We start from the raw sequence: 12,161 nt of genomic DNA, 5'->3' as shown, positions 1-12,161 counted from the left end.
AAGAGTTAAGTTGTCGATTGTACGGGGGCGAGGAAAGAGGTTTGATAAGTTGAATGTGTTTTAATGAACAAGTGCTTAGATCGCATCCTAGCGGTTAAACGTTGGCTTGCATGCTCGCGGTGGAGACTTAAGCGCTAGTTTGTGTACGCACTAGAAAGGATTAAGCAATGTTCTTTCTGAAAAGAGTTAAGTTGTTGGTCGCACGGGGGGGGGGGGGGGGGGGGGGGGAAATTAGGTTTAATGTGTTTGGTATTTTTTAGAAGAAGAACGATAAGAAATTGAGCAATATGGTGCATACCAATCATTCAATCTTTTGAGGAATAACAAGGCGAACACCTCCTATTTCCCTTTTCGTTCAGATTATCATTGAAAGTTATTTGCGGAAATCGAATATGCATGGTAGTGAGGCGAACGCCTCCCACTTGCTTACTCGAGGAATAATGAGGAGCGTGCCACCTATTCCTTTATCCAAGTTTACTTAAAGTGTTTTAATTGGACGATGAAAAAATCGAGCAATATGGCGAGCGCCAATCATTCCATTATTCGAGAGATGGTGAGGCGAACGCCTCCCATTCTTTTTCATCCAAAGTTTATTTAAAATATTTTAATCGGACGACGAAAAAATCGAGCAATATGGAGAGCCTATTCGATAGATGGTGAGACGAACGCCTCCCATTCTTTTTCATCCAAAGTTTGTTTAAAGTAGTTTAATTGAACGACAAAAAAACCGAGCAATATGGCGAACGCCAATTATGTGGAAGTTCGAATTCCACAACTTTAATAGGGCGGTACTTGTATAACCGCTCAATAAAGAGACGACTAGTGGAAGCCGATTTCACAGCTAGTATACTTTGCATGTGTGGTGCCTCGGCCTTGAAATACAAGGCATCTAATACTAGTTTAGAGGTGACTTTATGGTCGAATTCGTTGCAAGTTTGGACCATCTTCAGCTTGTGGCAGGTAAGGTATGGGAAACGGATGAAGTGGATAAGTTTTAATCTGAAAATTTATCTCCTCTCTTCAAGACTACGGTATTGGGTTTGAGCTCACTTCAGCATGGAGTCGTACACGGCATCCTCATATGTGACCTACAGCTCATCACTGGATAATAATGCCACCACCCTAGCAAGTGACAGTCCCATCAACTCATCCTGATGCCTGGTCAAAATGAGACTTATTAGCATTTAAAGAATCGGCAACAATTCAGGTGACAATTATAAATACATCAACTGTATCCTAAAAAATCATTTGAACATTCTATTCTTTTATAGTGTATAAAATACAATATAGTTTTTTTTTAATGAGCTTTGCACAGGGTATATGATAATTTATAAAAAAAAAGTATGTTTAAAAGAAGTTTATAACATATATCATATAACTAATTTAATCATAGAGGAAAAATAGAAACATACTTTGTGATGTCGTTGTAACGAGTAACAAGATACTATTTTGATTCTATAACTAATGGTCGAACAACATTAGCCTTTCGCACGTTGAAACGAAGCTCTAAGTATACAACGCAGACTCCACTATCATGGGTATGTTCAGCAATATCCGACTGCAGTATCTCATGAAGAAAGCCATCTCAAACTTGTCCACTGCCATCAAGATGTCCGACATGTTATGCGGTGAGGTCACATTCAGAGAACTGTTGTACATAAAGTTCAAAAGCTCCATGAATGAAGCTTCCTCTATCACATGCAAAATAAATTAGCATTAGTAAGCAAACTATTGGAGAAAACAAATCTGATTAAGGAAATAATCTAAAAAGCTTTTGATATATGCTCATACCATATGGTGACTCCCGCATCCCATTAGAGAAGAGCTACAAAATAATACACATAATCATACAAACAAAATTACCAAGAGTATTCAAATCTAACTAATAAGTAAAGACGCATACCTTGTAGAAGAACATACTCTTCCCAGCCAGGATGGCAGAGCTAATATGTAGTGTTCTCACTTTAAGTACTGTAGAGTTGTCCATGTGAGAATCTACAACATTTGTGGGATTGGCAGCCTCATCACCTATATAAATACAGTGAGTAGAACTGAAAACTTTAATTTTTTTGAAAGGAAATGTTTAGCTAGAAAGCAAAAATAATTGAATCAGGATACGGACACAATTCACAAATTCTGCCAGGTTGTGCAATTTCATGGATTATCAATAAAATTATCAAGCCACACAATCGGAGAACCACTTGCAAAATGTTTCCCCATGACTTGAACCATAGTATTTATTTCGATAAAAAGACTCATAAATCGGATGTTGGAAATCCCCCAAAATCTATGAAGAATTTCAATCAATCTTGATGAACAAGATTGTTCTTACCCACACAATAACAACAAAAAGAGAAGAACAATGGAGAAAGAAAGTAAAGAACGATGAAGGAGAATAGTAATAAAATTCTGCAGAGTTTCTCTCTGCCCATAAAATGTGGAAAACTCGTTATTCACTTTGCAACTGCAAAATACTGTAAAATATTGTGAATACAATATGTTGTGAATACTTTATTCACCTCTGTTACAAAATAAGGGTTACTCCCTCTATTTATAGATTTTAGGTTAACTTGGACCTCAAGTCAAAGACCAAAACTATAAAATCCCAAAATTATAAAAGCCCAAAAATAGCTAACACTACTCAACACACTAGGTGGTTGGACACTTTCTTGCTTCTGTCGAGCAACCTGCTTCAACACAAGGAATTATAATTCAACACACCATCTAATTCATTGTGTCTAAGCTATCTACATTCATCATAGCTCTTAGCCTTCTAAACACTTCGACCTGTACTTCATTCGTCATGATGTCTGCAATTTGATTCTCAGTTCTGCAGTGTTCCACATTCATTTTCCCATCTGCTACTTGCTCTCGAAGATAATGGAACCTCATCTCGATGTGCTTGCTTCGACCATGTGTTATCGGATTCTTTTCCAGATTGATAGCTGGCATGTTGTCGATCTTCATGGTAATTGTTCCATGACTCTTCGATGTTATCTCTTCGACCAGATTCACCATCCATGTTGCTTGACATGCACAAAGAGAAGCGGTTATGTATTCTGCTTCGCATAACGATAATGCCACTACTGGCTCTTTTCCCAAACTCCAAACAAATGGTGCACCACCTAGCATAAACACAAAGGCTTCTGTATTGGGTTGAGTCGACATCATCTTCATCTAAATCCTTCGACAGTTGTAATTTGGGCTCAGCTGGAGTCGAAGTTGGGTTGCAATCTTGCATCTCAAATCTCTTGAGAATTTCGCCTGCATACCTTCTTTGATGCATCATCAAACCTCTACCACTCTTGTAGAATTCGATGCCAAGAAAATATGAAATGTCACCCATATCTGACATTTCGAATTCCTTGTTGAGATCACCTTTGAAGTCTTCGATCTCCTTCTTGCAGCTACATGTTATTAACACGTCTTCGACCTAAAGGCATAGTATTGAAGGTTGAGAAAAACAAGAAAGGGGGGTTTGAATTGTTTTGAAAATAATTTTTTTTCCAGAAAATCAGACACACAAAATAAAAAGAGATGACATAGAATTTTATACTGGTTCGCTTGAAAATCAAAGCTACTCCAGTCCACCCGGCCAAGGTGATTTTTGAAGGAAAATTGCGGTCCAAAACGCAGCGGAAATTAAAATTTTCTCCTTTAGAGATCCTTACGAATGGCCATGATCAGTGATAGAATATTTACCTCTTGTGACGATTGAAACCTTTGGTGCAGATCTCTTGTGACGATCAAAACCTTTGATGCAAATCCATGGAGCGATCACGAACGTTGAACGATGACAACGTCTCTACTCAGTCCACACGAACGGATTCCTTCAATCTCAGTGCTAGCTAGTACGAATGAAGGCTTTGAGTGTGTGTGTGTGTGTGTGTGTGTGTGTGTGTGTGTGTGTGTGTGAGAGAGAGAGAGAGAGAGAGAGAGAGAGAGAGAGAAAACGAAAATAATGCAACCGCCATTAAATGCTTCTGCACAAGGGTTCTATTTATAGAACCACTTGTGTGGGCTTCAAGCTAAAAAGCCCACTTAAGTGTATTTTGGCCCATATCTTATAATATGCCCAAAATCACTTAAGCCCGTGGTACCTTACCATATTTCATATTCTACTTAAGTACACCGTACCTTACGATGTTCTATAATTCACTTAAGGGCACCGTACCTTATGGTGTTCCTTAGTTACTCTATCTCTCATCAATCCGTCCTTTGTGTGTGACCCTGTAGGTTTTCGTGACGTTGGCAATTATATTAAATCACGTATTTAACATAATAAATAGTGAGCGGTATCTAGCATTACATCACTGCTACCCAAGACACGAAAATATCATGTGATCTGACAAATCCTTCTGTGATAATACTTATTTGTATAATTACCCTTTTGCCCTTATGTCTATATTGAACACAAGGCATAGACCGTGTCATCCTTGTCCAGTTCAATATTGGGCCCATAGACATTTATCCTGTTATGTAGGATGGGCAAATTCCATCTAGGTCACTCATGTCCCTCAGCATGCTTCGTGGAGTATCCATCAACTGTCTTTATGGTTATCCAGTTACGAACAACGTTGGATCAACAATAAAGCACTCGACTCTACATCTAGGGTCCATAGTGGTTTCAGGTTGAAGAGTGGTATACACCATTATCACCATGAGAATAACTTATGACACTTTGCATAACTTTCTATATAGTATTCTCATAGCGGGTCAATCCGGTATAAATATTACTCTTAATATTCATACCTATGTTTAAGACTTGATAACTCCTTATCCATGATCCATGAGATGTGATCATCAGTCTACATATATAATAGTCTTAATGCTTTAATGTTATCCCACTTCACAATAAAGCTCGACTACGGATACTTTAAGAATAGTGTCCTTATGTTTAATGTGATCTCATGGTCAAGCCACACTTGATACATTAAACGGACTAGCTATTCTAGGGACTTTATTAAACGAACGTAATAAAGAAAAAGCCTTTAAATAATTAGATACAAGTACCAAAAGTATTGGCCTCTAGGGCTTACACCAACAATCTCCCACTAGCACTAGAACCAATCAGGCATACCCCGAATGCCCATAGATCTAGTATGGCCATCATGCTTCTGCTGCGCAAGATGCTTTGTCAGTGGGTCAACAATATTGTCAAGTGTAGGTACTCTGCATATTTTCACATCTCCTCTATTTGTTATCTCTCGAATGAGGTGATAACGCCTATGTATGTGTTTGGATCGTTGGTAAGATCTGGGCTCCTTAGCTTGTGCGATAGCACTATTGTTATCATAATAGAGACCAATGGGATCCACAATGCTAAGAACTATGCCAAGTTCACTAATGAACTTTTTGATCCAAACAACTTCCTTTGCAGCACTTGTCGCATCAATATACTCGGCCTCGGTTGTAGAATCAGCAACCGTATCTTGCTTTGAACTTTTCCAGCTCACAGCGCCACCATTTAAGCAAAACACATAACCATATTGCGATCATGCATATTAAAGCGTCTCAGCACTTTGTCCATGTATGTACTCTGACTTAGGCTAAGCAGTTTTTGTGATCTATCTCTATAGATTCTGATTCCTAATGTATATAGGCTGTTTCACCTAGGTCCTTCATAGAAAAGCATTTCCTCAACCAAGACTTTACTTGTTGCAGGGTAGGGACATCGTTTCCAATGACTAATATGTCATCTACATATAATACCAGGAAAACGATCATGCTCCCACTAAACTTCTTGTAGACACAAGGCTCATCTTCGTTCTTGATGAATCCATATTGTTTTACTATTTCATCAAAACGAAGATTCCAGCTTCTGGAAGCTTGCTTCAATCCATAGATTGATCTTTGTAACTTACATATCTATTGGGCTTCCTCTGGTATGTCAAATCCTTCAGGATGTGTCATGTACACATCCTCAAGAAGATTTCCATTAAGGAAAGCAGTTTTGACATCCATCTGCCATATTTCATAATCATGATATGCAGCGATAGCAAGTAAAATCCGAACAGATTTAAGCATTGCAACTGGTGAAAAGGTTTCATCATAGTCAATCCCATGAATTTGTTTATATCCTTTTGCAACCAGTCTTGCCTTATAGGTATGTACCTTACCCTCCATGTCAGTCTTCTTTTTGAAGACCCACTTGCATCCTATAGGGTTAACTCCTACATGAGGCTCTACCAAGGTCCAAACTTGGTTTGTGTACATGGAATCCATTTCAGATTTCATGGCTTCTAGCCACTTCTCAGACTCGGGACCAGTTATGGCCTCTTGGTAGGTCACAGGCTCATCTTGGTCCATGAGTAATACATCACCTTGATCAGTTATGAGATATCCATATCTCTCAGGTAGTTGACGTATCCTGCTTGACCTACGCTGGTCTTGTTCTACTTGAGCAGGTTGCTCTTACACAACTACTTGTGTTTCCTGCTCTAATTCCTCCATAGGTGTATCAATGCTTTGTGATTCTTGAATTTCTTCAAGCTCTACTTTCCTCCCACTAATTCCTTTGGAAATAAAATCCTTTTCTAGGAAAACTCCAGTTCGAGCGACAAACACTTTGCCCTCAGAAGGATTGTAGAAGTAATACCCTCTTGTTTCTTTAGGATACCCCACAAATAAGCATTTGTCAGATTTGGGCTCAAGCTTAGTTGAAATTTGTTGTTTCACATAAACTTCGCAACCCCAAATCTTCATGTAAGACATATGTGGTTTCTTACCACTCCATATCTCATATGGTGTCTTCTCAACCTTTTTGGATGGAACACGGTTAAGTGTGTAAGCTGTTGTCAATAGTGCATGTCCCCAAAAGGAGTTTGGAAGATCGACGTGACTCATCATGGATCGGACCATGTCTAACAGGGTTCGATTTCTTCTCTCATATACACCATTCCATTGGGGTGTTCCAGGAGGAGTAAGTTGGGATAGGATCCCACACTCTTTCAGATGGTCATCAAACTCTAGGCTTAAATATTCACCACCTCGATCTGATCGAAGAGTTTTAATATTCTTACCTAGTTGGTTTTGTACTTCATTCTTGAATTCCTTGAACCTTTTAAAGGACTCTGATTTGTGTTTCATACACATAACCGTATCTACTGACATCATCGGTAAATGAAGTACTGAAAACCTCCTCTGGCTGGAATGTTCAGTGGTCCACATACATCAGTATGTATGAGGGCCCAAAAGATCATTAGCTCTTTCACCTTTTCCTGTGAATGGAGATTTTGTCATCTTCCAAGTACTTTGGGCAGTTTCTCTTCCAGTGTCCAGTCTTACCGCAATGGAAGTAGGTGCATGCCTTTGCTATGCCTCCACTAGGCTTCAAAGCAGCAACAATGGATCTGGGTTTGGCAACTTCCTTTCCTTTCCCTTTATCACCCTGCTTGGTGGGCCTTTTGTTCTGTCTCTTTCCATTTCCGATCATTAGAATGGACTTCCCTTTTGTCTTCAGATTCTGCTCAGCAGTTCTTAACATGGCTAGCAGTTCAGGAAGAGATTTGTCCATATCATTCATATTGAAATTTAGGACAAATTGACTGAAACCATCTGGCAACGATTGCAAGATCACATCAGTCACAAGTTCGTTTCCGAGGGGAAAACCCAACCCTTCAAGGTTTTCCACGTACCCAATCATCTTGAGCACATGGGGACTTACAGAGGCTCCCTCAGCTAACTTGCCTTGAAAAAGGGATTTTGAAACTTCAAAACTTCTCATGCCTTGCTTGCTCTTGATAGAGCATCTTCAGGTGTTCGATCATATCGAACGCTGTCATGTTCTCATGTTGCTTTTGCAACTCTGAGTTCATGACATCCAGCATGAGACAAGCAGTTTCATTGGCATCATCGACATGCTTCTTATAAGCATCTCTTTCTGCCTTAGGTGCAGAACTAGGAGGTTCCTCTTCAGGAACAGGTGTCTCCAAGACATACAGCTTTCTATTATGTTTGAGGACAATCCTCAAGTTTCGGTGCCAATCCAGAAAATTTATCTCAGACAATTTATATTTGTCAAGGATTGATCGTAAAATGTTGTTAGAGGTGTTTGTTGAGATTAATGAAAATATAAGTATCATTGACATATTTAATTAGGCCTTTAATTAAATATGCTCCCACTATTTTACTCAAAACAAATGACCCTCATCATTTGATTCGGAAAATTCCGTTGGAAGATTTTCTAGTGGGTCGAGATCCATATTTCACTTCGTTCTAAGTCCGCGTAGGCGGATTACACAAAACTAGGTTATTTAGGTAGGAACTCCTTCCAATTGTATCTCATACAACTCTCTAAAATTTCAGTTGGGTGAATAACTCCTTATTCCAATCCATCATATGGATCATTCCCAACTCTTGCTTCTAAATATATATAATATTATTATAATTAAGTTTGACCCATTGTCTTAGCAGTTGGATATTACAATTATCCCATCGCACCTTACTAACATAGAACATGCACCTCGCGTAGGCGAAACCTACATTATCCGATACTAGTCTTGATGAGTGCTAAAACTTGGAAAGCAAAAACTTAATATTTAGTTTGAGGGAATTGCAATTGTTCTGATCTCATTGGCTTATTTATCATATAAATCGTCTCTCACATGCATCAACATACATTCACATGCATCAGCATACATACACATGCATCAACATACACAATGAAACAGTTATGGCCCCTAGCGCAATTGTTCTCCCAAGCCAATGAGAGAACCTAAGCTAACCTAACAACGATCTAAGCTTCTCCAAGCAAGATCTTCAAGGTTGTCCTCCTTTGATATTGAATTCTTCTCTTTCTTCATAACATTGTCCTCCTTTGATATTGAATTCTTCTCTTTCTTTATAACATTCTCCTCCTTTGATATTGAGTTCTTCTCTTTCTTCATAACATTACATTCCAGAAGAAACTCGTTTTACATACGAAGGAGTGAGATGAGAAAAGAAGTTACATTAAGAGATTAAAAGGAGAGGCACGACTCGCAGGTCGTATTTCAAAACCCAAAACAAGATAAAGGATAACTAAGGCCATAATTGATCACCACAAGGCAATAATAATAAACACATCATTATTATTATTAATTTTAATTCCTTTAATTAATTAAAACCAAATTAAATCTCGGCGACCGATCACACTACGTAGAGTTAGTCGGGGGTCCGCTGCCCGGTCAGCGGACGGTGGTCAAGGGGGCAGCGCCCCTTGCGGGGTTGTAGGGGCAGCGCCCCTGTCCGAAATTTTTAATGAACAATTCATTTGAAATCGGCGTCGTTTTGCATCAACACAACTCTTGCGCAGTCACAAAACAGAAAACCCCGAGAATTCTGACTCTGTGAATGTGACGACCGTCACAAGCATGTTACGACCGTCACAGGCCCATGACGAACGTCACGCGGCCAAAAACAGAAACGCCTAGAATTCCGGATTTGTGAATGTGACGACCATCACAAAGCACGTGACGACCGTCACGTCCAGCTTGTTACGATCGTCACAGGTCCATGACGATCGTCACGCGGCCAAAAACCAGCGTTTTGAAACAGTCAGCAGACGTGTTCCAACAAGCCCTCAATTCACAACTCCTTGACGGCACAACCCTTGCGCCGTCACTAACCCTAATGCGCCAATTTCAGACCGTCAAACACACCTGGATTGTTGATTCAGTATGATTAATCAACAGGCCATTGCTTCACCATACTAATGTCAGATTCCGAAGCAAATGACCATTGATCGCTCAAAGGAAAACAACCATTTAGTGTTTGAATGAACGAAACAGAAATACTATATCATATATACCGTACTTTGCATTAGGATTACTTATATCATATATAAGTTGATCGGTCTCAATTGCGTAACCTATGGACGATCGATGTATCGCTGCTTCACCATACTAATGTCGGTTCTGAAGCATAGTCAACATCAATCATCCAACTCGTACACTCATGATGCCAAATTTAATTACCCGTTTAATTAATTGATTCATTCTATCTTTTAATCATATTAATACAGAAAATAAACAGTTATCCGATTCATGGTTTCGCAAGTGGCTCTGATACCACTGAAGGAGAATTGCGGTCCAAAACGCAGCGGAAATTAAAATTTTCTCCTTTAGAGATCCTTACGAATGGTCATGATCAGTGATAGAATATTTACCTCTTGTGATGATTGAAACCTTTGGTGCAGATCTCTTGTGACGATTAAAACCTTTCATGCAGATCCACGGAGCGATCACGAACGTTGAACGATGGCAACGTCTCTACTCAGTCCACACGAACGGATTCCTTCAATCTCAGTGCTAGCTGGTACGAATGAAGGCTTGAGAGAGAGAGAGAGAGAGAGAGAGAGAGAGAGAGAGAGAGAGAGAGAGAGAACGAAAATAATGCAACCGCCATTAAATGCTTCTGCACAAGGGTTCTATTTATAGAACCACTTGTGTGGGCTTCAAGCTAAAAAGCCCACTTAACTGTATTTTGGCCCATATCTTATAATATGCCCAAAATCACTTAAGCCCATGGTACCTTACCATTTTTCGTATTCTACTTAAGTACACAGTACCTTACGATGTTCTATAATTCACTTAAGGGCACCGTACCTTACGGTGTTCCTTAGTTACTCTATCTCTCATAAATCTGTCCTTTGTGTGTGACCCTGTAGGTTTTCGTGACGTTGGCAATTATATTAAATCACGTATTTAACATAATAAACAGTGAGCGGTATCTAGCAACACATCACTACTACCCAAGACACGAAAATGTCATGTGATATGATAAATCCTTTTGTGATAATACTTATTTGTATAATTACCCTTTTGCCCTTATGTCTATATTGAACACAAGGCATAGACCGTGTCATCCTTGTCCAGTTCAATATTGGGCGCATAGACATTTATCCTGTTATGCAGGATGAGAAAATTCCATCTAGGTCACTCATGTCCCTCAGCATGCTTCGTGGAGTACCCATCAACTGTCTTTATGGTTATCCAGTTACGGATAACGTTGGATCAGCAATAAAGCACTCGACTCTACATCTAGGGTCCATAGTGGTTTCAGGTCGAAGAGTGGTATACACCATTATCACCATGAGAATAACTTATGACACTTTACATAACTTTCTATATAGTATTCTCATAGCGGGTCAATCTGGTATAAATATTACTCTTAATATTCATACCTATGTTTAAGACTTGATAACTCCTTATCCATGATCCATGAGATGTGATCATCAGTCTACATACATAATAGTCTTAATGCTTTAATGTTATCCTACTTCACAATAAAGCTCGACTACGGATACTTTAAGAATAATGTCCTTATGTTTATTGTGATCTCATGATCAAGTCACACTTGTTACATTAAACGGACTAGCTATTCTAGGGACTTTATTAAACAAACGTAATAAAGAAAAAGCCTTTAAATAATTCGATACAAGTACCAAAAGTATTGGCCTCTAGGGCTTACACCAACAATTTCTCCTTCAAAAAGGACTTAATCCACTAATGTTGAAAGATTATATAACCAATCATCTAAGAGAATAATCTCTCAGCCCTCTCAAGTATTCAGACTACACAGAGTCACTTGAGGAAGTATTTTTAAGCAAGAGTATAAATTGTAATGTAATGTGCTTCTAACAAACAAGCAAGAATTACAGAATTGTAAGAGCGATAGTTTTTCACATAAGAATAGCAGCTCGTGAAAGATAAGAGAGAGTGATTGAGAGTTTTCGTATACTGTTTGTCTCAGGTGTATCTTCTTGTCAGGTATTCCTTCCTTTATATAGTCATTGAGAAGGACCGTTGGAGTGTTGACAGGATCTTGGTCATTGAAGAGTGATTAATGTCATTACTATCATTGTTTCTTTCTAAAACAATTTTGAGAGCCTCATTATTTCCTTCTTGAAATAGTTTCTTTCCAAATACAGATTTCTTTTCGGTTACGCATTCTGAGTTGGTGATCTACGTCAGAGTCTTGATAGATCAGAGTTTGTCTTTAGAGGATAATTATGTCTAACCACATCAGAGCTTCTCAATGCTCTAGACTTCTTTAGATTCAGAGTCTGGATTCAGTATTCTTTTATCGAAGTTTCTAAGTTCTTAATGTTGCGCTGGTATCTACGTTGATCAGAATCAGAACCTTCTGGACACATTCTTTCTGAGTAACATCTGATAATC

General features: G+C 38.9%; 1 pseudogene; it reads right to left on the bottom strand.

Annotated features, from left to right (window-relative positions):
• Positions 1-707: 707 nt before the first annotated feature.
• Positions 708-2,232, bottom strand: LOC127129423 (BTB/POZ domain-containing protein At2g46260-like; annotated as a pseudogene).
• Positions 2,233-12,161: the final 9,929 nt, after the last annotated feature.

The sequence above is a fragment of the Lathyrus oleraceus genome, chromosome 3 (assembly GCF_024323335.1).
Source record: "Lathyrus oleraceus cultivar Zhongwan6 chromosome 3, CAAS_Psat_ZW6_1.0, whole genome shotgun sequence".
Lineage (NCBI taxonomy): Eukaryota > Viridiplantae > Streptophyta > Magnoliopsida > Fabales > Fabaceae > Lathyrus > Lathyrus oleraceus.
This window is presented reverse-complemented; position numbering and strand designations above follow the sequence as displayed.